Below are 25614 nucleotides of genomic sequence, written 5' to 3' on the forward strand. Positions count from 1 at the left end.
TAAAGAGAATAAGACTTTTCTCATATAGTTAAGCAGTTCCCACTTTAGCAGTCTCGTGTCTATATGTGAGGGTGAAGTTTATGTGTCACCCTAACTGGGCCATGAGGTGCCCAGACATCTGGTCAAACACGATTCTGAGTGTGCCCTTGAGGGTGTTTCCAGAAGAGATTAGCATTCGAGTGGGTGGAATGAGTAAAGGAGATTGCCCTGCTCGATGCTGGTGGGTCTCACCCAGTGAGCTGAGGGTCAGGGGGCCTCCAGGATCCGGAAGGATGGGGTCTCTCAGCCCAGATCCCACAGGTCTGCTGGCTGGCTGAGCTGTGTTTGGATCCTGGCCTTGCATTATTCTTGAGGCTATTAGCCCACACTCGAGTTAACAGTTAACAAACATGGTTATCATAACTCCAAGATAATCATAGTAGGATAGGAACAGGGTTTCTAGCCTCCGTGAGCAACTAGGTACAAACATACAATGAAAATGCTCTCCTTTTTGTAGGAGGAGGTGTGTGCATGCACATATGTGTGAGTGCATGTGTGTGTAGGGATGTGTGTATGCATGTGTGTGTATGTATGTGTGAGTGCATATGTGTATGCATGTGTGTGGGGGTGCATGTGTGTGAGTGTGTGTGTACACATGTGGGGGGATGCATGTGTGTGAGTGTGTATGCATGTGTGTGTGTATGTGTGAGTGCATATGTGTGTGTGTGTGTGTGTGCGTGTGTGTATATTAATGGGAACAGGAAAGACTGAACACTACCCACCAAACCCTCACCACCAGCAGCAGCCGTCCGCCCAGGGAGCAAGTCTAGGCTGGAATGGAGCGTATTTCCACGTTCACCATGTGGCCTTCACTGTGGTCTGGACTGTTTCAGAAAGCATGTGCTGTTCCTGTCATCAATCCTTCCGTCCACTAGGTGCCTGTGGCTGGCTGTCCCTGACAGCCTGCCCCGACTCCTTGTAACCAGCCTGGCTTAGGCTCTATACTGCGGCCTCTCTCACGTGCCGCCTGAGAGGGAACCGGCTGAAGACGCAGAATCTGGGCAGTTTTCACCTGCAGCAAAGCTCCAGCAGCTGGAGGAGCACCAGATAAAACAACCATTTATAAGGGACGTGGAAACCTTCCTCCAACTGGTGATCCTGGCAGACACCCACTGGAGGGGGATCCCGGGCGACGCCCATTGGAGGGGATCCTGGGGGACGCCCACTGGAGGGAGATCCTAGTGGACACCCACTGGAGGGGGATCCTGAGGGACCTCCATTGGAGGCTGTCCTGCATTACACCTCAGCAAGGCCACTCATGCCAGGAGCAAGATGCCAGCTGTGGGCACAAGGCCCAGGGACATCCCACTGCATTCACCACAGAGCTCAGGATGGAGCGGTCATTAACCTGTCTGAGGGACGGCGGCCCCTCTCAAACCCCAGGCATCTCAAGGCTGGCTCACAGGCCACTCACGGCCGGAGCTCCTGGGAGCAGCTGAGGGACTGGAGCTGACTCTGCTAGGAGAGAGGCCGAGCCTTCACCAGCGCGGGGAAGGCAGCTCCGACAAGCACACGGCAGCCACTCTCCATGGGGGAGAGTGCGCCCCATGCCAGCACTGAGGGGCCACTGCAGGGGCTGTGTGCAGGACCAGAATAGAGTATTTCCATACTTGAAGACGCAAGCAAGTGGATCCTCAGTGCCGCCCTTGAAAGTATGATTGGGATTTCGACTAAAAACATAAGGAAGTGTTGCCAATTGATGGTCAAGCCCAGAAGACCTCAGCATCACCACTGGATCTGGAGGTGGGCCGTGGCCTCGTTGACCCGCTAGGCCAGGGTGAATTACTGCCAACTGCACCCCCAAGTTCCAAGTGAGCGGCCCTTTGCTGGGGTCTCTCATCCATGCCAGAGCCATTCTGTGTAGTGCGGCTCTGACACTAAACATTTCTGACTGTAATGAGGCACTGGCTTCATTCAGCTGCTTCTTAATGAAGGGTGGCTCCCAATCTGTGATAATAAAACTATGTCACTGGAAAATGAAAAAAATGACACAGCCAATGGCAACAGCTTTCTAAATGCCTACTGGGTGCAGGCACGCACGCATCCCTCATCCAGCCGGCGCCCTCCGGAGGCGAATGTCATCAGCCCCACTTTAGAGAGGAAGGGTTGGGGCTCAGAGAGTTTGAGCCCCCAGAACTGGGCCGGCCTCAGGCCACGCTTGGATCTGCTTGGACTCTGGCTGCAGAGCTTCTACCCCAAACCACTGTGGCTACGCTGCTTCCTGTGCAACTGCAACTCTGACTCACAAGGATTATGAGGATGGATAGGGAGCAGGGGGGATAGGGCCAATGTGCTTTGAAGTGTGCTGTGGCCTGTCCTCCTTTGCATCTCTATGCACACGACCTTCTTCCTGGCGGGGTGTCCACACGCCTTGTGAGAGAGATGAGGCCACCACGGGAGCAGGAATGTGAGAGCAGAAAAGTCAATGTGCAGATTTTATCTAGTAAGAGTGACTCAGTGACTGTTGGGGGCAAGGAGAACTCTCTATTTCCACACTTGGGGCTCTGGGTGGAGATGGCAGAGTGGCCCCAACTGTTAGGGGCCCCATAGTTGGGCAGACAAGGGCCTGAGTGAACCCTCCAGAACTTCCCTTAGCTTCATGTGGGGCAGGGAGTCATGGAGGGAGGACGAAGGGGACGGGGAGGATGGAGTGAGCTTGGGACAGCGAGGGTGGGGGCGCTGCGAAGGGGACGGTGGGCCTGTAGTGGAGAGATGACATGGGAGCCACCCGCAGACTCGCAGAGCCACAGTGGGGCCCATCAAGCCAGGAAGACCTGCTTCCCCCACCACCACCCCGACCAAGAGAGAAGAGACATGGCTGACGCCCCTGCAGAGCTCAGCAGAGGGTCTCAGGCCCCCGGGAGACTCTCAGATCAAGCCCCCACAGGGGACACCAGCCTGCACACCCAGGGCCAGCATGAGGCCCCAACACCACAGGGATGCTGTTGACCCAACAACACCAGCTTCTAACTTGGAGAGGAAATTTGACTCAGATGTCACCTAAAGAGAACAAATATTCCAACAACTTGTCTTAAACAACCTTGACCGGGAGTTTCATTTTGAAATGACTAAATGTTTAAAGAGAATGAAAAGTTCTTAAACAGAGACTATTCTTGCTTAGTGGAAGGCTAATTCAGAAGAAAAGGATCATAAGGAAATAAAGAATTATGCTTTCTTTTTGTGGCAGATTGCAGCAATGGTCCCATTCCTCCCTTTCCGCGTCCCAGCTTTGTCTCTTGATGTTGCAGAGCCCGCCCACCTTCCTTGACTGCCAGCCGAGCGCTGGGGCCGATGGCGTGTTAGCTGATGCAATGCAGCCCTTGGACAGAAGCACCTGCGCCGTTGGGCTTGCTCCCTCTCACGCCTCTGCCATCCCCATGAAACGTGGCTGGCAGGCTGACTAAAGCTTGAGGGATGTTCGGAGCCCAGGCAAATCCCTCGTCATTCCCCATGGGGCCATCCAGGCCCTACGACCACCAGCCAACCCCTGGATCTGGGAGAAGCCCAGCCAAGGTGAGCAGCTGCCCAGCTAACCTGAGATCGATGGCCCCGGATGCTTATTGCTGCCTGCCAGCAAGGTTTTGTTGTTTGTTCCACAACGCTACTGGGAGAACAGATAACTGATACACCTCGCATGCCCAAAACCCACACGAGCACACACGCTCCTCACAGAGGCTTTGAGAAAGCCCGCAGAATCAAGATGATCTCATGTGCTTAGATCTATAGCCCATTTTTGTTCACAAAAAGAGTAAAAGAGGTTGATGAATCCTGAAAAAAGTTTTAAAATACTTTTTGCTCTTTCTCTGTAAAATTGCAAGGTGAAGAGTTGCCAGGAGTGAAGCTATTGTTTCTAATAGTGCCAAGTCCTCAAGAAGTATGTGCATGGAAAGCTCTTTGCCAGGAGCTGTTAAAAAGGGTGCTGCAGACCCCTCGCCGCTCAGATCCATCACACGAACGCCCTCCCGTCAGCTCACAAAAGATAGAGGCCAGGGAGAGAGATTCTCTCAAGAAAATTCCCCCACCAATCTCCAGTCTCTGCACCAGCATTTCATGTTACTCTGTCGTCTTTGTAAACAGCTTTTTTAAAAGGCTACATAGAAGAGTTACTTCAAACAATAATTTATATACAATAATATTGGAGATGTAAGTTGCTGCCAATTTTAAATATCACCAATAGCTCTGCCTAGAGTAAATTTCCTGTGTCCTGAAACCAAATTCTCTTAAGAAAAATCATTGGTCAGAGGATACCAACATGTGTAAAGCGAATGACATAAATTTCCAAAATATTTTCAAAAAGATACTTTATTCTGATAAAAGCAGTGTCTGAGTCTCTGTTTCACCACCTTCTCCAGCATAGGATAAGACAATGTAGAAGGAGGGAGGGAGGGAAGAAAGAGCGGAAGGAGGGAGGGAGGAAAGTATGTAGCAAAATATTGAGCTCTCATTGTCACAATTTGCATTTTTTGATTACTAACAAAGTTACACTTATTCTGTATTTTTATGAACACATGTATTCCTACTTCCTGAATCCCTTTATTCATAGCATTATATTTTTATAAATAAGAGCTAGTGTTCATGTATATATGTTTGTGATATATGTATACATATATAAGCATACCACACAGATAGATATGAAATTTAGATTATGCATTCAAATTTCCCAGTGTTTTTTGTGACTTTTTCTCTCATTTTTACAGTTTACTAGTCCTTTTATCTCCAGATATTTTCCCTAGTTAGCACTGTTTTTTATATGTAACTTTATAATCCATTTTAATGCAGCATTAAAACATACATTTTGAAACTACCAAATATATATTGCAGTAAAAAGAGAATCTGCAGTTTTAATTTCCATTGAACTTTTAAGAAATTACTGACGTCCTCAAAAATTCTTGGAAGCAGATCAGAAAGTATTTTTGTTTGGATTATTTTCTGCTCCAATCAGTCCCCATTCATTGCGTCTAAGAGATCCAATATTCCTCTCAAGGATGCTGTTGGAAATACACTTCATAGTTAAATAAGCTAATTTTACTAATATAATTTCACGAATGATTGCTAAGACAAACAATATCTTTGCAATTTATCACTAGCTGTTAAGCATACCAAATTGTTAAAATAGTGGAATTAAATATGAAGCCTATGGAGAAAAATTATTAAAACATTTTATGGGAAAGTTTTGAGAAAACCAGTGGTTTCTGGCTTGAAGACAGGAGACTCAAGGGGATCAAGAGAGCTGACTTCAGATTAGCTAAAGGCCTATCACAGAGCAGAAAGTGTACACTCAGTCTTTCTTGCTCCCAAGGGCAAAAAATGACCCCCCTTACAGAAAGTCGCTGAAAAGCACTGCTGGTTCACTAGCATGAGGACAGTTCTATGGAGAAGGCGGCCTGCCTTAGGAGGTGCTGACTTCCCGTTAGTGGTGGTTCAGTGAACAGCATGAGGTCCAGCAAGATGCTGCAGATGGGCTCCTGCACCGCAGGAGGGTCACTAATGTGGTGCCCAAGGTCGATTAAAATCCTAAAATCAGCACCTGTGAAAATCCCCATGCCGACTACAGTTCACCTTCACAGAGTGTACAACAGGGTCGGTGTCTAAGAGAAGTTCAGTGATGATGACAGGACTGAAAGACAGATATTTAACCTCAGAAAAGGGTAGAAGTAGACTACCCTATAGACACAAACACACAGAGAAATGGCTCTTCTGTGCCACTGGAGAGAGAGGGATGGCAGAGACTTCTGCAAAACCACTGGGCAGCATCTTTTTAAATCAAAAACAAAACAGTGCTTGACTTTGGGCCCAACAATTCCATTTCTAGGAATTGTCCTAAAGATAGTGCAAATAAGCAAATAAGCATAGAGATGTGCACGCACTGTTCGTAAAGAGAAAAAGCTAAAAGCAATATTAATATGCAAGTAATTCAGTAAATTATAGCGGTTCAAAAATTTTTTTAATCTAGTGCACTATAACAGAACAAGATAGATATGTACGTACTCTTATGGAAAACCTGCCAATAAAATGATTATGTTGAAAAATCATTTTTCCCATGAAAATTTGTTGAAGAGACTACCCTTTCCCCATTGTGTATTCCTGGCACACTTGTTGAAGGTCAATTGACTGTATATGTGTGGGTTTATTTCTGGGCTCTTCATTCTTTTCCATTGGTCTGTATGTCTGTCTTTACGCCAGTACCATGCTGTTTTAATTACTGTAGCTTTGTAATATATTTTGAAACCAGGAAGCTGTTGCTTCCAACTTTGTTCTTCTTTCTCAAGATTGCTTTGGCTATTTAGGGTCTTTTGTAGCTTCATACACATTTTAGGAATTTTTTTTTCTATCTCTATAAAAAATGTCATTGGAATTTTGATAGGGATAGCATTGAATTTGTAGATTGCTTTAGTTAGTATTGACATTTTAACAATATAGGTTTCCAATTTATGAACATGGAAGGACTTTCCATTTATTTATGTCTTCTTAATTTCTTTCATCAATGTTTTATCATTTTCAGTATAGTCCCCTCAACAAATAATGTTGGGAAAACTGTACATCCACATGCAAAGAATGAAATTGGACCCTTATCTTACATCGTACACAAAAAACAATTGAAAATGGATTAAAGAGTTAAGTTTAAGACCGTTGGTCTTGGCAACAATTTTTTGAATATGACACCAAAAGTACAGGCAACAAAAGCATAAATAGACAAGTGGAACTACATCAAACTAAAAACCTTCTGCACAGCAAAGGAAATAATCAACAGAATGAAAAGGCAACCCACAGAATGGGAGAAAATATTTGCAAACCAGATATGTGATGAGGGGTTAATATCCAAATTATAGAAAGAACTCCTATAACTCAATAGCTAAATAAATAAATAACTGATTAAAAAATGGGCAAAGAATTTTTCCAAAGAAGACATACAAATAGCCAACAGATACATGAAAAAGTGTTCCACATCACTGATCATCAGGGAAATGAAAATCAAAACCACAATGACATATCACCTCCTACCTGTTAGAATGGCTGTTACCAAAAGAGCAAAGATAAGTGTCGGTGAGGGTGTGGAGAAAAGTGAAGCTCATTTGCTGAGAGTGGGAAGGGAAAATGGTGCAGCCACTGTGGAAAACAGTATGGAGGTTTCTCAGAAAATGAAAAATAAAACTGACATATTAGCCAGCAATCCTACATTTGCATATATATCCAGAAGAATTGAAAGCAGAATCTCCAAGAGCTATCTGCACTCCTATGTTCATTGCAGCATTATTCACAATAACTAAGATTTCGAAATAACCTAATTACCCATTAACAGATGAATAGATTAAGAGAACGTGGTATATACACACAACAGAATGCTATTCAGCCTTAAAAAGCAGGAACTCCTGCCAACATGGATGAACCTGGGGGACATTATGGTATGTGAGATCAGCCAGTCACAGAAGGACAAATACCGCATGATTCCACTTATACGAAGTCTCTAAATAGTCACACTCATAGAGACAGAGAGGAGAATGGTGGTTTCCAGGGGCTGAGTGGAGGGGAACACAGGGAGATAGTCAATGGATATAAAGTTTCACTTATGTGAGATGAATAAACACTAGAGCTCTGCTGTACAACATGGTGCCTATTATGAACAGTACTATATTATGTGCTTAAAAATGTGTTACGTGGGTAGATCTCATGTTAGGTATTTCTACCACAATTTTAAAAAATCAATTTGTAGAACAATATTTATAATATGATCCTGTTTATGCAAGCCGGCCAAACAGACTTGTACATGTTTGTGGCATAGACAGAGGTCTGGAAGGTAGGAGGGATCACCAAAGGCAGACAGTGAGGACAAGGCTGCTGGTGGTTGACGTGCATGTCTTACTCTGTGTCCTTCTGCCCTGTGTGAATCTTACAAAATGAATATGCATCCATTTATTACTTTAAAATAAGAGAGAAATCCCTAAAAAATGTTTTTCTGAATTAAAGAAGTACACAGTAAATATAATACAATTGTAACACAAACAGTGCCCTTCAATACTTGCAAACAGGAGACATTTCATTCCATGGAGGCTCACCTAAATGTTTGTGTCTGGCAATGAGTCACCCCATAATGCCTAATCTCAACCCCAATGCCAGGGTGACTCTTTCACTCTCCATCTCCCAAGGTACTGTTTGTCTTGCTTATACGCAACCTTAGCTTTTTCATCTAGTTACCCCTGTAGTGGTTAGTGGTTCTAATGCATAAATATACAAGGGCCACACAGCTCAATCCATGACCTATGATCTCATGGATTCAACCATAAAATGGTTCTCAGTAAACTAGTTATTAAATACTGACTCTTTTTCAAACAATTTAACTAAAACAGCCATGGAAATCAGCATCCCAATGAAAATGGAGCACATGAGGTGGCCGTGTTGACATCCCAGGGGTCACGGCGCCAGGAGTTAACTGCTACTGAGAGAACCACATCTGAAGGGGATGTTCCTCCGTCACTGTCACAACACCAGTAGCATATTCCCTCCTATTTAGCTTGTTTGTGGTAAAAAAAATACCGTCTATTCAATTACAGCCATCCCCGCTGGGTGGAAGACCTATAAATCTTTGTATCGGCTCTCTCCCCATCTCGGAACACAGCTGTTGAGGACCCAGGAGAGAGGGCACTGACTAGGAGGAATCGTGTCTCTAATGATACTGCACCAGGAGCTTATCCTTTGAGCAGGAAAGCACCAAGGCAGAGGAGTAAGAACACCCACAAGTCCCCACAGGCTGCTGCAGACAAAACGTCCCACTCATCCATTTGACGTGAGTCGACAATCCACCGTTCTGAAAGATTTCATCGTTTGAACATGTGCTTCATTCACCCTTTGCCCCCAGGGTTTATTGGTGGCAGCCACAGTGGTACTTTCTAACCCTAAGACATTGGGTGGCACTTCTTTGTCCCAACCCTGCAGAGGTCCCATCTCATTCGCAGTGAAAGACAGCCTGGTAAATCCCTCCATGGCTATCTCCTCATTAGCGGCCTGACTCCATCTCCCACCACACCCGTCTGTCGCCTCCCCGCTGGTCCATGAGCATGTCAGACTCACTCCTGCCTTAGGTCTTCCACCGGCCATTCCCGCGATAACCACGCAGCTGAGTCCCTCACCTCCTTCCAGCTTTGCCCCAAAGGTCACCTTTCCAGTGAACCTATCTCCACCCCTATTTCAATTGTGACAGCCCCTCTGCAACCCAATTTCCTTTTCTTGTCTGCTATGTCTGTTTTCCAGAAGGCTCATCGCTTTCTAACATACCATGTAACCCACTAACAGACCACATCTATTGTTTGCTTCTCCTACTGGGGTGGACACCCCTCAAGGACAGAGACTTTTATTTTGCTTCTCAAGGTTTTCCAGGCACCAAAAACAGCGCTTTGAATATAGTAGGTGCTTAATGAATATTTATTGAAATAAGTGAATGAATAAATAAAAGAAGACAAATGAGTGCATCTACTAACTTAATATTTAGTTGCATTGTACCTGAGTAAATGCAGATGAAGAATTTGAGGGATTCTCATAAAATTTCACCATTTTATATGGTACTTTAAGAGGATGTTAATGTTTTCCCAAAGAAAGAGTTCTATCTCTGAGGCATACCTGAAGCAGGTCCTCCTTGTGGGGGTAGTGGAGGCGGGGGGGTGGTGTTTGTCCCTATGTGCAGAACTGTGTGTTTGGCAAGGCGGGGGACAGCGTGATCGCTGTGCATGGCTGAGCCCATGGGCCGAGTGAAGACCTGTGGGCTCTCGCATCTCCATAAAGAGAGTTTTCAGAGACATGAGGGGCACTGAGGGCAGAAACTTCACAGCCTTAAAGAAAACAGTGCTGATTTAGGGCTGTTTCATCCATTTACTTTGAGACTCTAAAAAAAAAAAACAAAAAGAAGCCTGCGACTTGAGGCAGGTCTAGAGAAGAACGTGGCTGGTAGATTCCTGGGGGCCGAGTTGTGAGGTCACCACTCTCAGCGACTTGGAAATCCCTCTGCACCTCTGTGCTGGAGCAGCTAGCCAAGGGGTCAGCTGGTGGAAAGACGTCAATTCCACAGTTCAGCGGGTCAGATTGCTTCTCTCCACACATTCCGCTGCAGGCGGAAGGGGTCTGCACCCAGGAACACCCGGTGGTTTGCAGGTTTTAATGCTCTTTTATCCCAGTGCCTGAGAGCTGAGTTGCGTTTACTCTTTCATTAGGTATTCTATTGGTTTTGGAGCCCCCACCTGGACAGAGTCTGGTCTCGTGGGAGGGCCACGAATCAAACGTCCTCAAACGGGAACGCAGAGCCTGATGCCTCCAGCTGCTGGAGGAGGCGCACGCGCTTGCCGCCTCTCCCTTCTGTGGCCCCTCCCAGACACAACGCGGAACCAAATGGTGGAGAGATGAGAGGCACAGAGCAGAGGGGCGTCTCTAACAGGGAGACGCTTCCACGGGTCTCAGGATGGTGAGAGGCAGAGGGAGCCATGGATGCCCCACGAGGGGGATGGCTGAAACCATCGGGTCATTGGCTGAAACCCTGAGGCTCTGGCCACTGCTACTCTCCAGCAGAGGAGACCCACACTCACGTCCGACTCTTCCTCAACTAGGAAAGAACAGCAGAGCACGTGAGGCAAAAGTGAAGAGAGCTGGCAGCAACAAAGAGAGACTAAGACGATCAAAGAGAAGGAGTCACCCCGGAGGTGGGGGCAGGTACTTCAGGGAACCGACTAGAACTGAAAATGAAACAGGACGGCGACTGTGTCAGAGAGAGCTGAGCAGACGCCACTCGTGCCAGGGGAAGAAGAGAAAACCAGGAAGGACAAGAAGACGTGCTCGCAGAATGCAGAACGCTCTCTATGTGCAAACAGATTTTTTTTGTGTGTGTGTGAGATCAGCCGTGAGCTAACATCCGCCAATCCTCCTCCTTTTTTGCTGAGGAAGACGGCCCTGGGCTAACATCGGTGCCTATCTTCCTCCACTTTATATGGGATGCCGCCACAGCATGGCTTACCAAGCAGTGCGTCGGTGCGCGCCCGGGATCCGAACCAGCGAACCCCGGGCCGCCGCAGCAGAGCGTGCGCACTTAACCGCTTGCGCCACCGGGCCGGCCCCCAAACAGATTTTTTAATTCAGTATATTTTGAAAACAAAGATAAGGAAGTCTCCCAGAATGTGGAAAAAAGTCAAAGATCCTGAAAATATGAGAGAAAAGAGTAAGAGACAGACCACTGACTCTGACAGCCCACTGATAGGAACCCCAGAAACAGAAAGATGAATGGGAGAAAATAAAATATACTATAAATATTTTATAGTGTATAGTATCACATATTATATATAATGTTATATAATATATAATTTCTATTAGACTATATAATATATATTTTATATTATACTATACACAGTATATAGTATAATATATAATTAACATATAGCAAAGCATAAAAATATAATTTATGTTCACAGTGCATATGTGAATATATGTGTGTGTGTGTGTATAAACTAAAGAGAATTTTCCAGAAGTAAAGAAGAACATGAATCTGTGTATTGAAACGGCCCACAGAATTTTCCACAGAATTAACATTTAAAAATGTGTAGATATCATTAGAAAATCAGTGAACATCAAAGATGAAAGGAGTTTATTACGATAGGATTTTTACAAAAAGGAAACACAAGTCACCTATCCAATAACAAAAACTGGAGTGAGTCTTTCTCTCTGCGAGTTCAGATTGCAGAAGAAAATAGAGCAATTTCTTTAAAAATTTGAGGGAAAAACAACTTAAGCAAACATTGCATAACTTGATAACCTATCAATCAAGTTTGAAGGCAAATGAGAACTTTAAATATCAAAAAAATGAGAAATATCTTTTACTGGGACGTGACTTCAGGATGAGCTCTGGGAAAGCGTCACTGTGAAGCAGGAAAGGGGAAGATGCTGAGTTCCAGGGAGAGAGGCTCCGAGCAGCAGGGCACTGATGTGGAGGTCTGGCTTCCCCCTGGGGGGCGGCTAAGATGACGGGAACCAAGAAGACACGTGCTGCGAGGCAGGAAGGGCCTCAGGGAAAAAGAGGAGGGACAGACTAGGCAAGCGCAGGGAGGAATTAGAAGAAGATATTGGCAAAAAGGAAGAGAAAAGAAGTGAGGAATGGCGGGACAGCCAAACCAAAACACGTAAGAAAGGCATGGCCTTATCCAGTGGATTTAAGCAATTGGAGATGAGTAGACGTATCTGTTTGATTTTGATGCTAAAGCATCGTCCCGGTGGTGGGGACTCTCTGTGGAACATCACCTACTTCATTATACTATTGAAAATTTATTGATTTATTTACCCTTCTATTAACTATTAGAAGCTATTATTATCTATTAACCTGTAGAACCAGTCTATGAACAAGGCCAGAAAATCTTGGTGGTGTCTGTGGGACAGAATGTAATTACTAACACCTTTGACAACGTAAAAGTGTGGCGGACAGATGTTAAGGACTCGGAAGGTTGAGAGAGAAATAGGGATGTTAATATCCTCATGTTATGAAAAAGAGAGTCACCATTTTAAAGAAGAAATTCACTATTTTATGGAAGAAGAATTAAAGGTTAGTGTTTTAATAACATTATAATTTATTTAAAGAATATTTAGTTTAGAATACCTAAAATGATATCAACATCCTTGTGTGGGATTGTGTAAATGAACTAAATTCTTGAGGAGGCTGTTGCAGCAACGGCATCCAATTTGCTCACAGCTCCCTATGTCCAAGTCCTTTGGAAGTCCATCACACACCCACCCTAGGTTTGACCATTAGACCTGCATTGGCCAATGGGACAGTAGCTAATGTGACATAAGCAGAGACTTGAAAACTGCTTGCACACTGGAGCTCGTCCTCTCTTGCTGCTGCTAGAACCCTGCAACCTCCACGTGAAAAACGTGGTCTCAATAAGGAGAGGATGTGGCCAGTCACCCTGTCTCGCCAGCCAAAGCCTGCCAACTGACAGGCATGTGGTGAATACCACCCTATGTCAGTCAGCCACGGGTCAAATGACAGCTGACAGTGACACATGAGGGACACAGCCAGGAGCAACAGAAGAACTGCCCCGCTGAGCCCAGCCCCAAGGGCCGACCCACAGAACTACCAGCTAAATAAGTGGTGGTTGTCTTAAGCCTCTAAGTTTTGGGGTGGTTTTTTATGTAGCAGTAGATGATTGTCACAGAACGGGAACAGAAAGTGCTGCCAAAGCTAAAACCTAAAAAGTGTGGCATTTACTTCAGGACTAGGCAGAAAGTGGATGCTAGAAAGTCAGGGAGGAAGCCATTAGCACAGGCTGAAAAATGGTGAGAAAACTAGAAAGCAGAGAAAACAGATCCTGTTGTGCGGTTTTGAAACAATCAACACCACCACTGTCTGTGTGAGCTTGAAAGATGGAAAATACACTCTGTCCCCTGTGGATCTCAGAAGACGATTTCCAGACAAAGGCTGCAGGAGTCAGTCATCTTCTGATGTCTGCCTGTGATGAGATACAAGAAAAGCGAGATGAACTAAGAGAAGAATTGTTCAGTTTGCAAGTAGAATTGAGAGGGCCCAAGACTTGCTGAGGCGGAGAAAGAAAACTGTTTCTCACTCGCAGTTCCCCCAGCTAGTAAGTGATTCTTAAAGTGAAATGAAGCCTGGGCCAAGACCAAGTAAAAGAAGTTATCATAAAACACTTTGGTAAGACCTCTGAACGATTTAGGGTGGTGTCTACTAGCTAGGCAAAAAGTCTTCTGAGGGTATCATGTTAAGCGAAATAAGCCAGGCAGAGAAAGACAATCACCGCATGATTTCACTCCTATGTGGAAAATAAACAAACATATGGAAAAAGAGAACAGATTAGTGGTTACCAGAGGGGAAGGGGGTCGGGAGGTGGGCAAATGGGGTAAAGGGGCACAAATATATATGGTGACGGATAAAAATTAGACTATTGGTGGTGAGCATGATGCGGTTTATACAGACACTGATAAATACTAATGTACACATGAAATTTCACAACGTTATAAACCATCATGACCTCAATAAAATAATAATTTTAAAAAGTCTTCTAAGAAATCTTGCAGGTGTAATCCCACAGAAGCCTAATCCTGTAATTGCTATAACTCTAAAAGAGAGGTATGTGTCAACAACACACACGGTGTGGCTTCTGCTGAATCCAATACATAGAAAACCCACAAAGCATTTAAGACTGTTGTACCAACAGAAGAACCGCCGACCTGAACTCAGCCCCAACTGCTGACCCACAAAATCATGAGTTAAATAAGTGGCCATTCTTTTAAGCCCCCACGTGTTGGAATGGTTTGTTAGTCAGCGAACGCTAACTTTCCCATTTTGCAGCCATAGATAACTAATAACAATCTTCATCTGATGTCAATGGCCATTGTCTACAACTGACAAATCAAGAAATAAAGATATCAACGGTCTAGTTACAATGGAAAAGTTAACTGACAAAAATACAAAACGTAAAATGAAAGTGGTAGCTATCGAAAGAAGCTGCCTCTCGGGTGGGGCTACCTGGTCCTGGGGCTGGAGACCCTCACTCTTCATCTTGATCTTCTGTCCCCGCATCTACAGGCATGAATAAAAATAAATCTGAAGAGGTGTGAAATTAGAGCCCTGGGAAATGCCAGAGTGGAGGTGCCGGACGCACTGCACCATCTAACAGGCATGCGGAGTTAGGGCACATAGTTCTGGGAGTTCGGGGAACACGTCCCCCAGAAAGGGAGATTTAAGTTCACAGTGAGCAGCCCCAGAGAGTTAACTATATGCACCGTGGGAGGGGTGGTTTGGGGGTACGTGAGGGAGGGCACTCTTGACAGCCTGCAAAGATTAAGTTGTGGTGGAGGGTAGGATACAAAAACTGTAGTGTCACCAATATTCACTAAGCTGGGGGGGAGTACAATTAAAATTTGGCTCCGGAGAAGATGGCAGCCAGTTCACACACGATGTTGTGTTCCCTACCAGCCAGGGCCTGGACTTGGGTCTCAAGGATGTCCTGGGCGTGGTGGCACATCCTCAACAGGTTCTGGTCAAGATGACCAGTTGGAGAGGGCTTCCTCCAGCTCATGGCCATTGAAATCATAGCACAATCTGAATGTGCTTTCGCTCTGGACAAAGTCATCTGTGTGACTTCATATTCACCATGGACTAGAGAGACTGGGTGTCCCCAGCCCCGCCCAGCTGCTGCCTAGAGTCTTGATGCAGTTCCCCTGGGTGGTCAGGGAATCACGAAAGACCTGTCACATCGTGCTTATCACGAGCACAGGAGCACATGTGGGATCAGGTGTCCTTTTGCCCAGGACACTCCGGCCTGGGGGCAGTGGCATGGGGAGTAGGAGGATTATGGGAAGAGGCAGGGCTTTCAGGGGGACCCAGAGGGAAGTGCCAGTGGGTACGGGGTAGAGACAAACCCCATCCACTGGCAGTTGTGGTGGCACCTTGAAAAAGCCAAGCTCCAGCCCTAGAGATGAGGCCACACTGTGGTTGCATCGCTGTCAATCATGCCTGGGTCCCAGGAAACGAGCCTGACTTCAGTCGCATCCTCCCTGTCAAAGAAATCAGAATTTCTCACGACTCATCTGCGCTGATGAAAGGCAGGCAGGACCTCCGGAGCTTTCTCAGGGTCTCATTGGCATTACTGCCACCAGTGTGAGAAACAGGAAACCTTGATCCACCACACACTGGAAAAGTGTCGGCAAAGCATAATTACAGAGTTGAGTGAAAGGAGGCTGTGGAAGCGATATTAATTACAGCATTAATCCATTAGGCAGGGCTGCCAGCTTAACCTCTCTGGAAGTCTTTCAGTTTGTCTATGATTAATTATTTCCAGAAACAACAGTCGACATCATAGCTTGTTAATAGGTTTAAAATAATAAATTTAAAAAAACTGTGAGGGGTTTATGTTGGCTTCTGCTTCCTAAGGGCCTACGGTAATTTTGCTTGTAGAGTGTGTCAGCTTCCTTCCATATGAGCCCTTCTCCTCAATGTGCATTCTCTCTCCAGTGAGGGCACGGGCTTTCCAAGCGCAGGAGCGTGAAACACAGAGAAGTCAGCAACTCAGGACCCTCCCCAGAAGACCATGCGCCGCACGGACACACGGTTTCTCCAGCAACCTTCAACTGCAACGGCCCAGACCAGAGGTGGGGCTTTCCAAAGAGGCTGATGTGAGTCATTCTGGGTAAAAGTTAAATACTATGTCCTAATACAGAGCTGGTCCAAGGTCTGCCTTGCGGGAGGGATGCAGTGGATGTTGTACAAATTTGGGAAGCGTACATGGGCCGTTTTAATCTGAGTTGTGCGAGATGGGGCTGAGTGGGGACATTTGGAAGGCTGGACCAGAAATCTAGCAGGAGGCCTGGGCGGCAGAGGTTCTCCAAGGCAGGCGGGTGTGTGGGCGGAGGGCGCTGGCTGTCAGCATCACCCTATGCTTTGTCTGCTTGTTCTACGAGCATCACGCACCTCCAGGCTCCGACGGTCTTCTCCCTCAGAATCACTGCCGTGAGGAGGTGTTGGTGCCATCGTGCAGGACATTCATCCTGGCCACAATGCTGGTTGGGCACCTCCCGGGAGCTGGGCTGTGCCAGGGCGAGAGGGAGGATTACACTTCAGCTGGACCCTCACAGGCTCACAGTCAGAGGGGCGACAGCACCACATAAACCAACAATGACAGATGGGCACAGCACTATGCAGGGCGCATGTAATCTACTTGCAGTGGCGAGGCCATGGGTCAGGATGCACTCAGGAAGGCTTTCTGGGGGTGACACCAGCTGAATGCTCAAGGATGAGCAAGATCATCTGGGACCACCGTGGAGAGAGGTGTGGGGCTCCCAAGAGATGCAGTGGGTGCTGAGAATGGAGAGAAGAGTGAGGTGGCAGTGCACTGGACTGGGGAGCAGAGGCTGGGTCAGGAGAGGTCTGCATGCCAGGCCTGGACCCCAGTGCTGGAGACTGTGGGGCATGCGGGTGGGGAACCGCATGGCTGGGGTGGCACACTACAGTTTATGTGGAAAGGATGGACAAGCCTAGAGCAGAGAGCCCAGGGACATTTCCCAGTTAGAGAAAGGATGGTGAAAAGCAGAGGAAAAGTTGGGGGGCCTGTGAGACTCCCCTCCTCCACCCTACCCCTGCAGAAGGCTCCTCCATGTGGTATGGCTGTCCTTGCCTGCGTGTGCCAGAACTCAGGGACCACCCCGGCATGCAGCAGAAGTCATAACAAATGCAAGGGGCTTGACCAGAGGAGAAACTGAGGGTCAACCTTTTGCCTCTCAGGCAGGACTATCCCCAGGGGCGAGACACCCTCGCAGCAACACATGCCCTCGGTGCATCGTCCTGCTCTGAGCACTGGAGGCAGGAAGGTCACCATCGGTTGGCACCCAGAGTTATACGCTCCAGGGACACAGCTATCAGTACTCTGTATTCAAACATAACTAGCAAACACCCTTCCCTGATACCCTCTCCACCCAGGGCTCAGGAGCTGCAGCTCAATGAGTCCCAGGCTCACGGATGTGCAGGGAGGCGGACATGCAAGTTCATTCAATGTGGAGCACCGATGAAGCCACTGCAGCATCTCAGGTAGAGATGTAAACATGAATTACACAGGTGCACAGGAGCGTGAACACACACACACATCCCCTACACACAGCAATCGGCACAGTTTCATTGGAATGAGAACTAACACCACGCTACTCACACTTACCATGTGTCGGGAAGTTGTGAAGTGGCTCATGTGTGTAAATGCATTTCTATTAATCACTCTGAATTAAGTATTATGTATTTAAGTATTATGCATTTATGCATTAGCTGTAGCAAATTACGTCTGCATGTTCTTGTTCACCATTATCAAATTTTGAAACATTTATATAAATCAGCGTCATCTACCAGGTATGGCCTGTGTTCATCTTCTTGGCCCAGAAGTTCCTCCCTTAAATGACATTAAACACCCACAGGCCTGCCCATTGGATGAGCCCCTGGGGCACTGAAATGTAAGATAAGGTTTCTGTGGCAGAGGAGTTTATAACTTGATAAGAAAGACAAGATACGACAAGAATGATGAAAAGAAGCACGAGTGAATAAAAATCCTCCAGGGTGAGAATGCATCAAATGGCTTTTAGAGTAGATCCTCACGACTTCTCTCCCCACAGCCCATCCCTGAACAATCCTCAAGTTGGGTCTCGTTACTGTTTTCTGAATGGTTCCCAAATCCCCTTCTCAAAGCTATTTCCCTCCACCCCACCAGCACCATCACTTGTCACCTGGCCTCCTGTGTAACCTACATCACACACATGCCTACACTCACACACTTACACTCACTCCCCACACCCTCACACACCCTTGCACATACACTCACATACATATTTACACACAAACGTGAATCTTTGTGAGTCACTGAGCAAACCAGAGGAAACATTATGAATTCTGTATAGAAATGTCAGGTCTTCTGAGCCCCGTAATCTTTAAAATGAGTAAGAAAGATTAAGAAAGATCCTCATTCTGGCTCACACTCAAGGAACTGCATCTAATTAGCACGAGGTTTCCGACATGAACGGTCACTGGTGACAGAGTCCACAACGACGGTTCCCACGATTGCAAGCACTCGGAGGATGGCAGCTGGGAACACTCTCAAGTCTAACTGCTCCTGACAGCCCCTCGCGAAGCAGAAGGAATCATGTCCACAGAGACATCTTGGGGCTCCCGCTTCCTCTGAAGCTTTGTGGGGCTACTTTCCAAGTGTCACACTCAGAGAGACAGGGAACATTCTAGAACAGCTGAAGGAGGAGAATGAAACTGCAGACATGGGGGATTTAGAGCTGAGGGGAGAGCCGTCTGCAGGGAGGTGCCCAGAATCACTCCTATATCAGGTGGCACTGCCGACCGGTGGTCTGGGAAGCTCAGAGCTGGGCTCTCAGCGAAGGAGAGTTGGAAATGGGGAACCCCTCCCTTGCTCTCTCTGCACGCAAGAGGCCCTGACTCTGCTTGCCTGGGAACTTTGCTCCAGCTCCCTCGGACCCTTCCTGATTGAGAAGGAGTGGGAACCCCTTTCATCTTTGTTTTCAAGGGAACAATGTGAGCTGGTGAGCATCCCAACCAGGGCCAGCGGCTGGTCACTGGGAACACCCAATCTCTGGCACTGGTTAGGGGTGGATGTTACGGTGACAGGATCTTTGGATTAAAAAAAAGGAAATAAACAGCAACTGTGGTAAACTCAGGCCACTCTCTCCAGCAAAGCCCGTGCTTTCCAGGCTCTCACTCCTCTTGAAGACAGCGAAGGACCTCCCGAAGGTTTTAGCCAGGACTTTAACTAAAAACAAAGCTAGAATATAAGTCATCTTCCCATGTCATCACTACAAGAAAGGGACGTTGAGGAGCCGCTCCCATAAACATGAATAAAAGTACTAAAGCAATTTTATGTGCAATTGAGAAAAACAATAAAATCAATTTCAAAGTCACAGATACACCAGTTACTTAAATGTGTGTGAGGACGTGCAGGTGATCACATGGGCATGCATGTTTGGTTCAGGATACAGATTCTCTTCTTATAGGTCCCCATAGTAGCATTCCTGGCTTCACCTTTCAACAGGTAATTATTCATTCTGAGAGGAGGCCAGGAGGGGAAGAGCCATTCACAGTCCCCTCCTGACCTTAACTGTACAAGAGTAGACACCTCACACAGAGCCCGGCATCCTCCTCCTGACCCCCATCACGAAGCTGCACAGGCGTGAAGCCCCCGCTGCCTTTGAATCCTCTCTCCCACCTCCCCATCCTCCATCCAGCAGGTCCCATGGACTCTCACTCTCAACCCCCATCCCTCCATCCAGCAGAACTTGTAGACCTTCATCTTGAACCCCCATTCCTCCATCCAGCAGGTCCCATAGACCCTTATCCTCAAACCCTATCCCCTCATCCAGCAGACCTCATAGACCCTTATCCTGAACCCCATCCCTCCATCCAGCAGGCCCCATTGATGTTCATCCTGAACCTCCATCTCATCATCCAGCAAGTTTTGTAGAGCCCCATCTCATCATAAACCACCGTTTCTCCAACCCAGCTGCCTAGGGAACCCTTTGCCTGATCTTAGTGTGGGGGATGGAACCTCAAGATGGTAAGACCGAAGCAGTAGGGCAGTGAAGGGTGTCCCCTGAGATCCCACCTTGCAGGGCCTCAGATGTGACAATGGCCACAGTCATGCAGATCCACAAAGCTACCAGGGCAGAGGTAAGAATGACTTGAAAACATAGTTAAGTAGAAAATTACTGAAATTAGTCAATTTGATGCACCACTCCTGCTCTCTGTCTCCAGGAGGGATGTTGAACTGCTGGGATCTGAAGTGGTTTTCACTGGTCACTTTACTCCAGAGCAATCTGAATATGTGGCAGTGCAAGGCATCACCCTCTCTCCAGCAAAGCTTCATGCAGGGGCTGGAAAGTAAACAGGGGCTGAGCATGTGTCCGTCTTTCTATAATGGCTTTATTAAAACATAATTCAAACACTATAAATTCACCCATTTGAAGTGTACAAGTCAGTGTTTTTTATTAGATTCACAGAGTTGTGCAACCATCACCACAACCAATTTTAGAATATTTTGTCACCACAAAAAGAAACCCTGTACCCATTCGCAACCACTTCCCTTTTCCACCCAACACCCCTCACCCTACGCAACCTCTAATCTTTCTGTCTCTACGGATTTGCCTATTCTGGAAGTTTCATATTTATAGAATCACACAATATGTGGCTTTTGTGACTGGCTTCTTTCACTTAGCATAATGTTTTCAAAGTTCACCCACGTTGTAGCAGGCGTCAATACTTCATTTCTTTTCATTGCTAACTAATATTCCATTGTATAGTCGACAGCCTACATTTAACTTACCCATTCACCAGTTGATGAAGATTTGTGTTCATTCCACTTTTCTGTTATTGTAAATAATGCTGCTGTGAACATTTGTGTACAAGTTTTTGTGTAGACAGATGTTTCTATTTCTCTAGACTATTTGCCTAGAAGTGGAATTGCTGGATCCTATGGCAATTCTACACTTAACCATTTGAGGACCTGCCACACTGTTTTCCAGAGTGGCTGCACCATTTTACATTACCACCAGCAGTGTATGAGGGTTCCGGTTTCTCCACACTTTGACCAATACTTGTCATTGTCCACCATTTTTATTTTAGCCACTAGAGGGTATCTCATTGTGGTTTTTATTTTGCATTTCTTGATGACTAATGATGTTGAGCATCTTTTCGTTTGCTTATTGGCCATTTGTACAACTTCTTTGGAGAAATGTCTACTCAGATCTTTGCCCATTTATGAAATGGGTTATTTATCTTGCATACGTACTTTTACAAGTCCTAATGAATCTTTAACAAACTTCATATTTGTACAACACGTGGAAAATGACAGCTACAGCCACATAAGCAGTGCAAGTCTGATGAACTGGGTAGTAAGCACAAGGTCCTCCCTGCTAGAACACGGGCCTTCTATCAAAGTCTATAGATCCTCATCCAGGAACAAGATCACATCCTCAGTGACCATGACACTATAACAGAAAGATGCCTGAATCGCCACAAGCATCCCTGCCACCCGCCCCTCAGCCATTGTCCATGACACACCCTCCACCCTTCACACCATAGATCCTCTCTCTGTTTTTTCCCCCCAGATGCTGCCTTGAGAAAAATGAATACAACAAAAATTATAGTTTATAAAATTATAAGGACTTTTGGGCTCAGTTTGGAATCTGTTCAGTGCAAGGTAGTTATTAATCATACAAGTGGAACTGTCAGGTAGACATTTGGACACACAAATCTGGAGTCAGGCAGTGGTCCAGGCTGAGACAGAAATTTGGGGGCAACAATGTCGAGGTGGTAACTTAGCCGTGAGACCGGATGATTTCATTGGAAGTTGTACCAGTCAGCTCAGTTGGTTGTGTTGGAGAAGCAGAGTGTGGACTGAGAAGGAAGGAACCAAGGACTGAGCCTGGGTTAGCTTGGCATTTAGAGGGTGGGGATGATAGGAGCCATAGGGGACACATGAGGTGCACCCAGGAAGGTGGAACTAACCAGGCACGTGTGTTGGCTGGAGGCAAGTTGAACAAAGATATTTCAAGGAGAAAGTTATTCATTCTATCACATGCTGATGAAAAGTCACTAATGGGAGGACAGACTGCACCATTTGGATTTAGGAAAATGCAAGTCGTTGGTTATCTCAATAAGAGCAATTTCAGTGGAGTGGAGGAGCCAAAGTCAGCTTGGAATGAATTCAAAAGAAAATAGGAGGAGAGAAATTGAAAGCAGCAAGTATAGACAACTTATTTGGAGAGATTCTATTTAAGGAAAGTGAGAAGCAGGGTTGGAGAAAACTCCAGATCTGCCTTCCCAAGTCCACATTGCTGAGATGTCCCCCATTTGATGAATGGCATTTCCATCCCCTCAGTTGCTCAGGACACGTATTTGATGCCACGCTTGACTCTGTCTTTCTCTCACACCCACAAGCATTCTGCCAACCAGCCTGTTGAGTGAACCTTTAAGTCGGACCCCAGATCAGGTCCCTCCCCAGCCCCACTACTATCTGCCCAGTCCAAGCCTCCAGCATCTCCCACCCGTGTCACTGTGATAGCTCCCCCCTGCTTGACTACCCAAAATAGAATAAACTGACTTAATAAAGACTGCACAAGACCTTTACATGTATTACAAAAACTTGACATGGATGATGCAAGAACATTAAACCATGGAGATATTCGCTGGAGGCTGCACCTGGCAGCCCTAGCTGTGGTCCACTCTGATCTTAGAAGGTGTCCAGCTCCTGCATCCCTGCTCACCTGGATGCATGGACCCTGCTTTGCAGACTCATGGCTCATTAGAGATGGGGCGCACTTCAGGGATGACCTCACCCTGGCCCCTCCTTTCACTGCTGAGTAAAGCAATGCCAGAGAGAGAAGTGGATCGACCAAGATCTCAGAGCTCTTTAGAATTGGGGTGAAGTCCCTTTCCTGCCATGAGCCTTAGCATCACCATGCTCTTTTTCCCCTGGGGCTATTCCTGGCTCCCCACACACCCCTGATCCACTTTGGGCCTGGTACTTGGACCTCCCTAGAGCCTTGCTTTTTGCACTCGTTCTGCTTATGTTTTCTTCTTATGTCTACAGGCAGCCTCCTCATTCAGTGGACACTCACTGAACACCCACCATGTGCTGGATGGTTCCATGGGCCGAGCCCAGTCATGGGACCCCATTTCTCAGCATAGTCATCATCGACAACTCTACCCTAGTCCTGTGTTTGCCTGGCCAGCATCACCACCTGATCACAAGGAGAACAGTGGTCCCAAGGGCAAGAAAAGCCTAGGAGGGAGCCCAGAAGAATGACCTAGAGTCCAAGGTCCTCCTTCCCCAGCCATCTCTATTCATCAGTAAAGCCAACATCTCTATTCATTGTGAACCAACAGTGGGCCTTTTACAAAAGCCACTGCTCCAGAAGGCAATTTGTTTAAACACTGTATGCCATCCAGGCCCTGAACCTACGCTTGGCAAGAAGGGTCACAACTGAGAGAACTACAGAAAGGTTTTCGTGACCCCCAGCACTGAAGCTTTAATTATTATGCCCTTTAGAGATGTCGGGTCACAAAACACACCACACTCCGTCCACTCTTATGTCACTGCCCTAGCTTGGTTCCCAGGGTGGCACATTCTGCCCGGCCATCAGCCATGCCTGGTGCCCCACCATAATCCTGAGGTGCTCACCCTCCCTGTTCATACCAATGGCAGCTTCCTGTAACCACTAAGACTCTCTCTGCCTCGGGGCTGTCTGGCTGAGGAGCAGTCTTGTCCTGGTGCTGGGTGGGCAGAACTGCAGGAAATTAGAGGCTTCAGGGGCTGCCCTCAACCAAACTCAGGTGGGAGCCGACGAAAAAGAACCAAGCTTCTTCCTTTCTTGAGCAGAACTCTCTAAAGAATGTGCTAGACTTTCTGCTGAGTCACCAGCAGGACTGAGCCCCCATTGCCATGGGTATCAACCCTATAGAGGCTCCCTCTCCCTCTCCTCTGCTCGTGCTCACATCGAATGTCTGTCTCAGAGTCTGCTTCTGGGGCCACCCAACCTGAGACAGCCCTCCAGGTCGTGTCTACCCTGGGCCAGCTCTCGGCAGGACTGAATATAAGGAGCTGACCTGGTCTGCAGAGGCAATTCCTCTCATTTAGGGCACTGGCATCCTCATGAGGGAAGAGGTCCCCTCTCTTTTGCTCATGACGGAGTACTCAGAACCTACCCTGGAGCCAAGAACACAGTAGGTACTCAGGAAAAGTGAGCTGGCTGCTTGATTTATCAAGTGGGGGATGGAATGAAAGAATTTATTTTAGAAAATTCAGATTTTCTCTACACACTGTGTGCTGAAGAGTCAACTACCTTAAGCAGATATGAGCAGGTTGTCCCTGTCGTGGGACAGATACAATGTCCCAACTAAAAAAGGGAAAACAGAGGCTCTGGAAAGCCCTTCTTCAGGCTCAGCAGTGTTTGAACTTCAATGGTCCTGAGAGCGGCTCCACTCTGGCTCCACAGCGGTCGTCTAAAGCCCAGCGTCTGCGAGTCCCTGGACAAGAGCTGTCCTTTCCAGGGAAGGTAAACACGCAGGGGAACTTTTCAGCGCTAGAAGCATGTTCCATTCTGTGGTTACATTGCCATTTCAGTTCTTTCTTGAAAAGCCTCAGACATAAGTTTTCCTTCCACTTGTATAAATTACCCAAGTATATATATCCACAGTCAAAACTTCAGAGCATTAATTCCCGCCTGCTCTCCTGGATCTACTTGACCTTGGTCTTCGTGAGCATGTGTGAGCATGCTCGCTCATCCACGCACACTGGCGGCTGGTTTAGAGCGAGCAGCAAAAGCCGTGCCCTTCTCCTCCTCTTCAGATCCTTGCAGGAAAGCAGGAGCAGTCAGCCTGGCAAATGAGAACCTGGGAGCAGAACACAACACTCTACACTTGCTCGTAGAATAATTCAGGCACTAGTCTTCGCCCAGTGAAGGGGCTCTGCTTGCAGGAAGCAGCTTGCACCTGCCAGAGTGCCCATAATGAACACCGTGCGAGAGCACTGCCCCTGGGCGGGCAGAGCTGCCGCGAGAGAATAAGGCAGCGCCATGTTATCATGTGGTTAACCGAGAGGGTAAAGTAGACTGGGGGTGGGGAAACTGAGTCAACTGAAGTGTAGTAAGTGCCTCCTGCCCACATGCCCCACGGTAAGCTGGCAGAGCCCACATGGCCCCACGGGATCCTTTTGAAGATAGTCCACCCAAAACCACTGGACCGTCGCCATCTGCATGGGCTTTCCTCCAGTGGCCAGGCGGCCTGTGACTGTAAAGAAGTAAAAGAAAATAGCAAGTGCTGAAAGCCAGATGCAGCCTCACCTACGCAGGCTGATCCCTTACAGACTGCCTACACTAAAGAGAACGTTGGAAGGGTTTCCAGAGGCTCACCTGAGGCAGAGGGATTAAGGGAAATTTTAATTTTCTCATTTATGCTTCTGGATTTTTTTCTAAGTGTTCTAAGTGAGCATTTACGACTTTAACAATAGGGGACAATCTATGAATAACATAATGAAAAGG

General features: G+C 46.8%; 1 protein-coding gene across 1 annotated transcript in view; it reads right to left on the bottom strand.

The window, feature by feature from the left end:
• TCERG1L (transcription elongation regulator 1 like) overlaps window positions 1–25614 on the bottom strand; it is a 219709-nt gene that overhangs the window by 132995 nt on the left and 61100 nt on the right. The window lies entirely within an intron of this gene.

This window comes from Diceros bicornis, chromosome 6 (genome assembly GCF_020826845.1).
Source record: "Diceros bicornis minor isolate mBicDic1 chromosome 6, mDicBic1.mat.cur, whole genome shotgun sequence".
Lineage (NCBI taxonomy): Eukaryota > Metazoa > Chordata > Mammalia > Perissodactyla > Rhinocerotidae > Diceros > Diceros bicornis.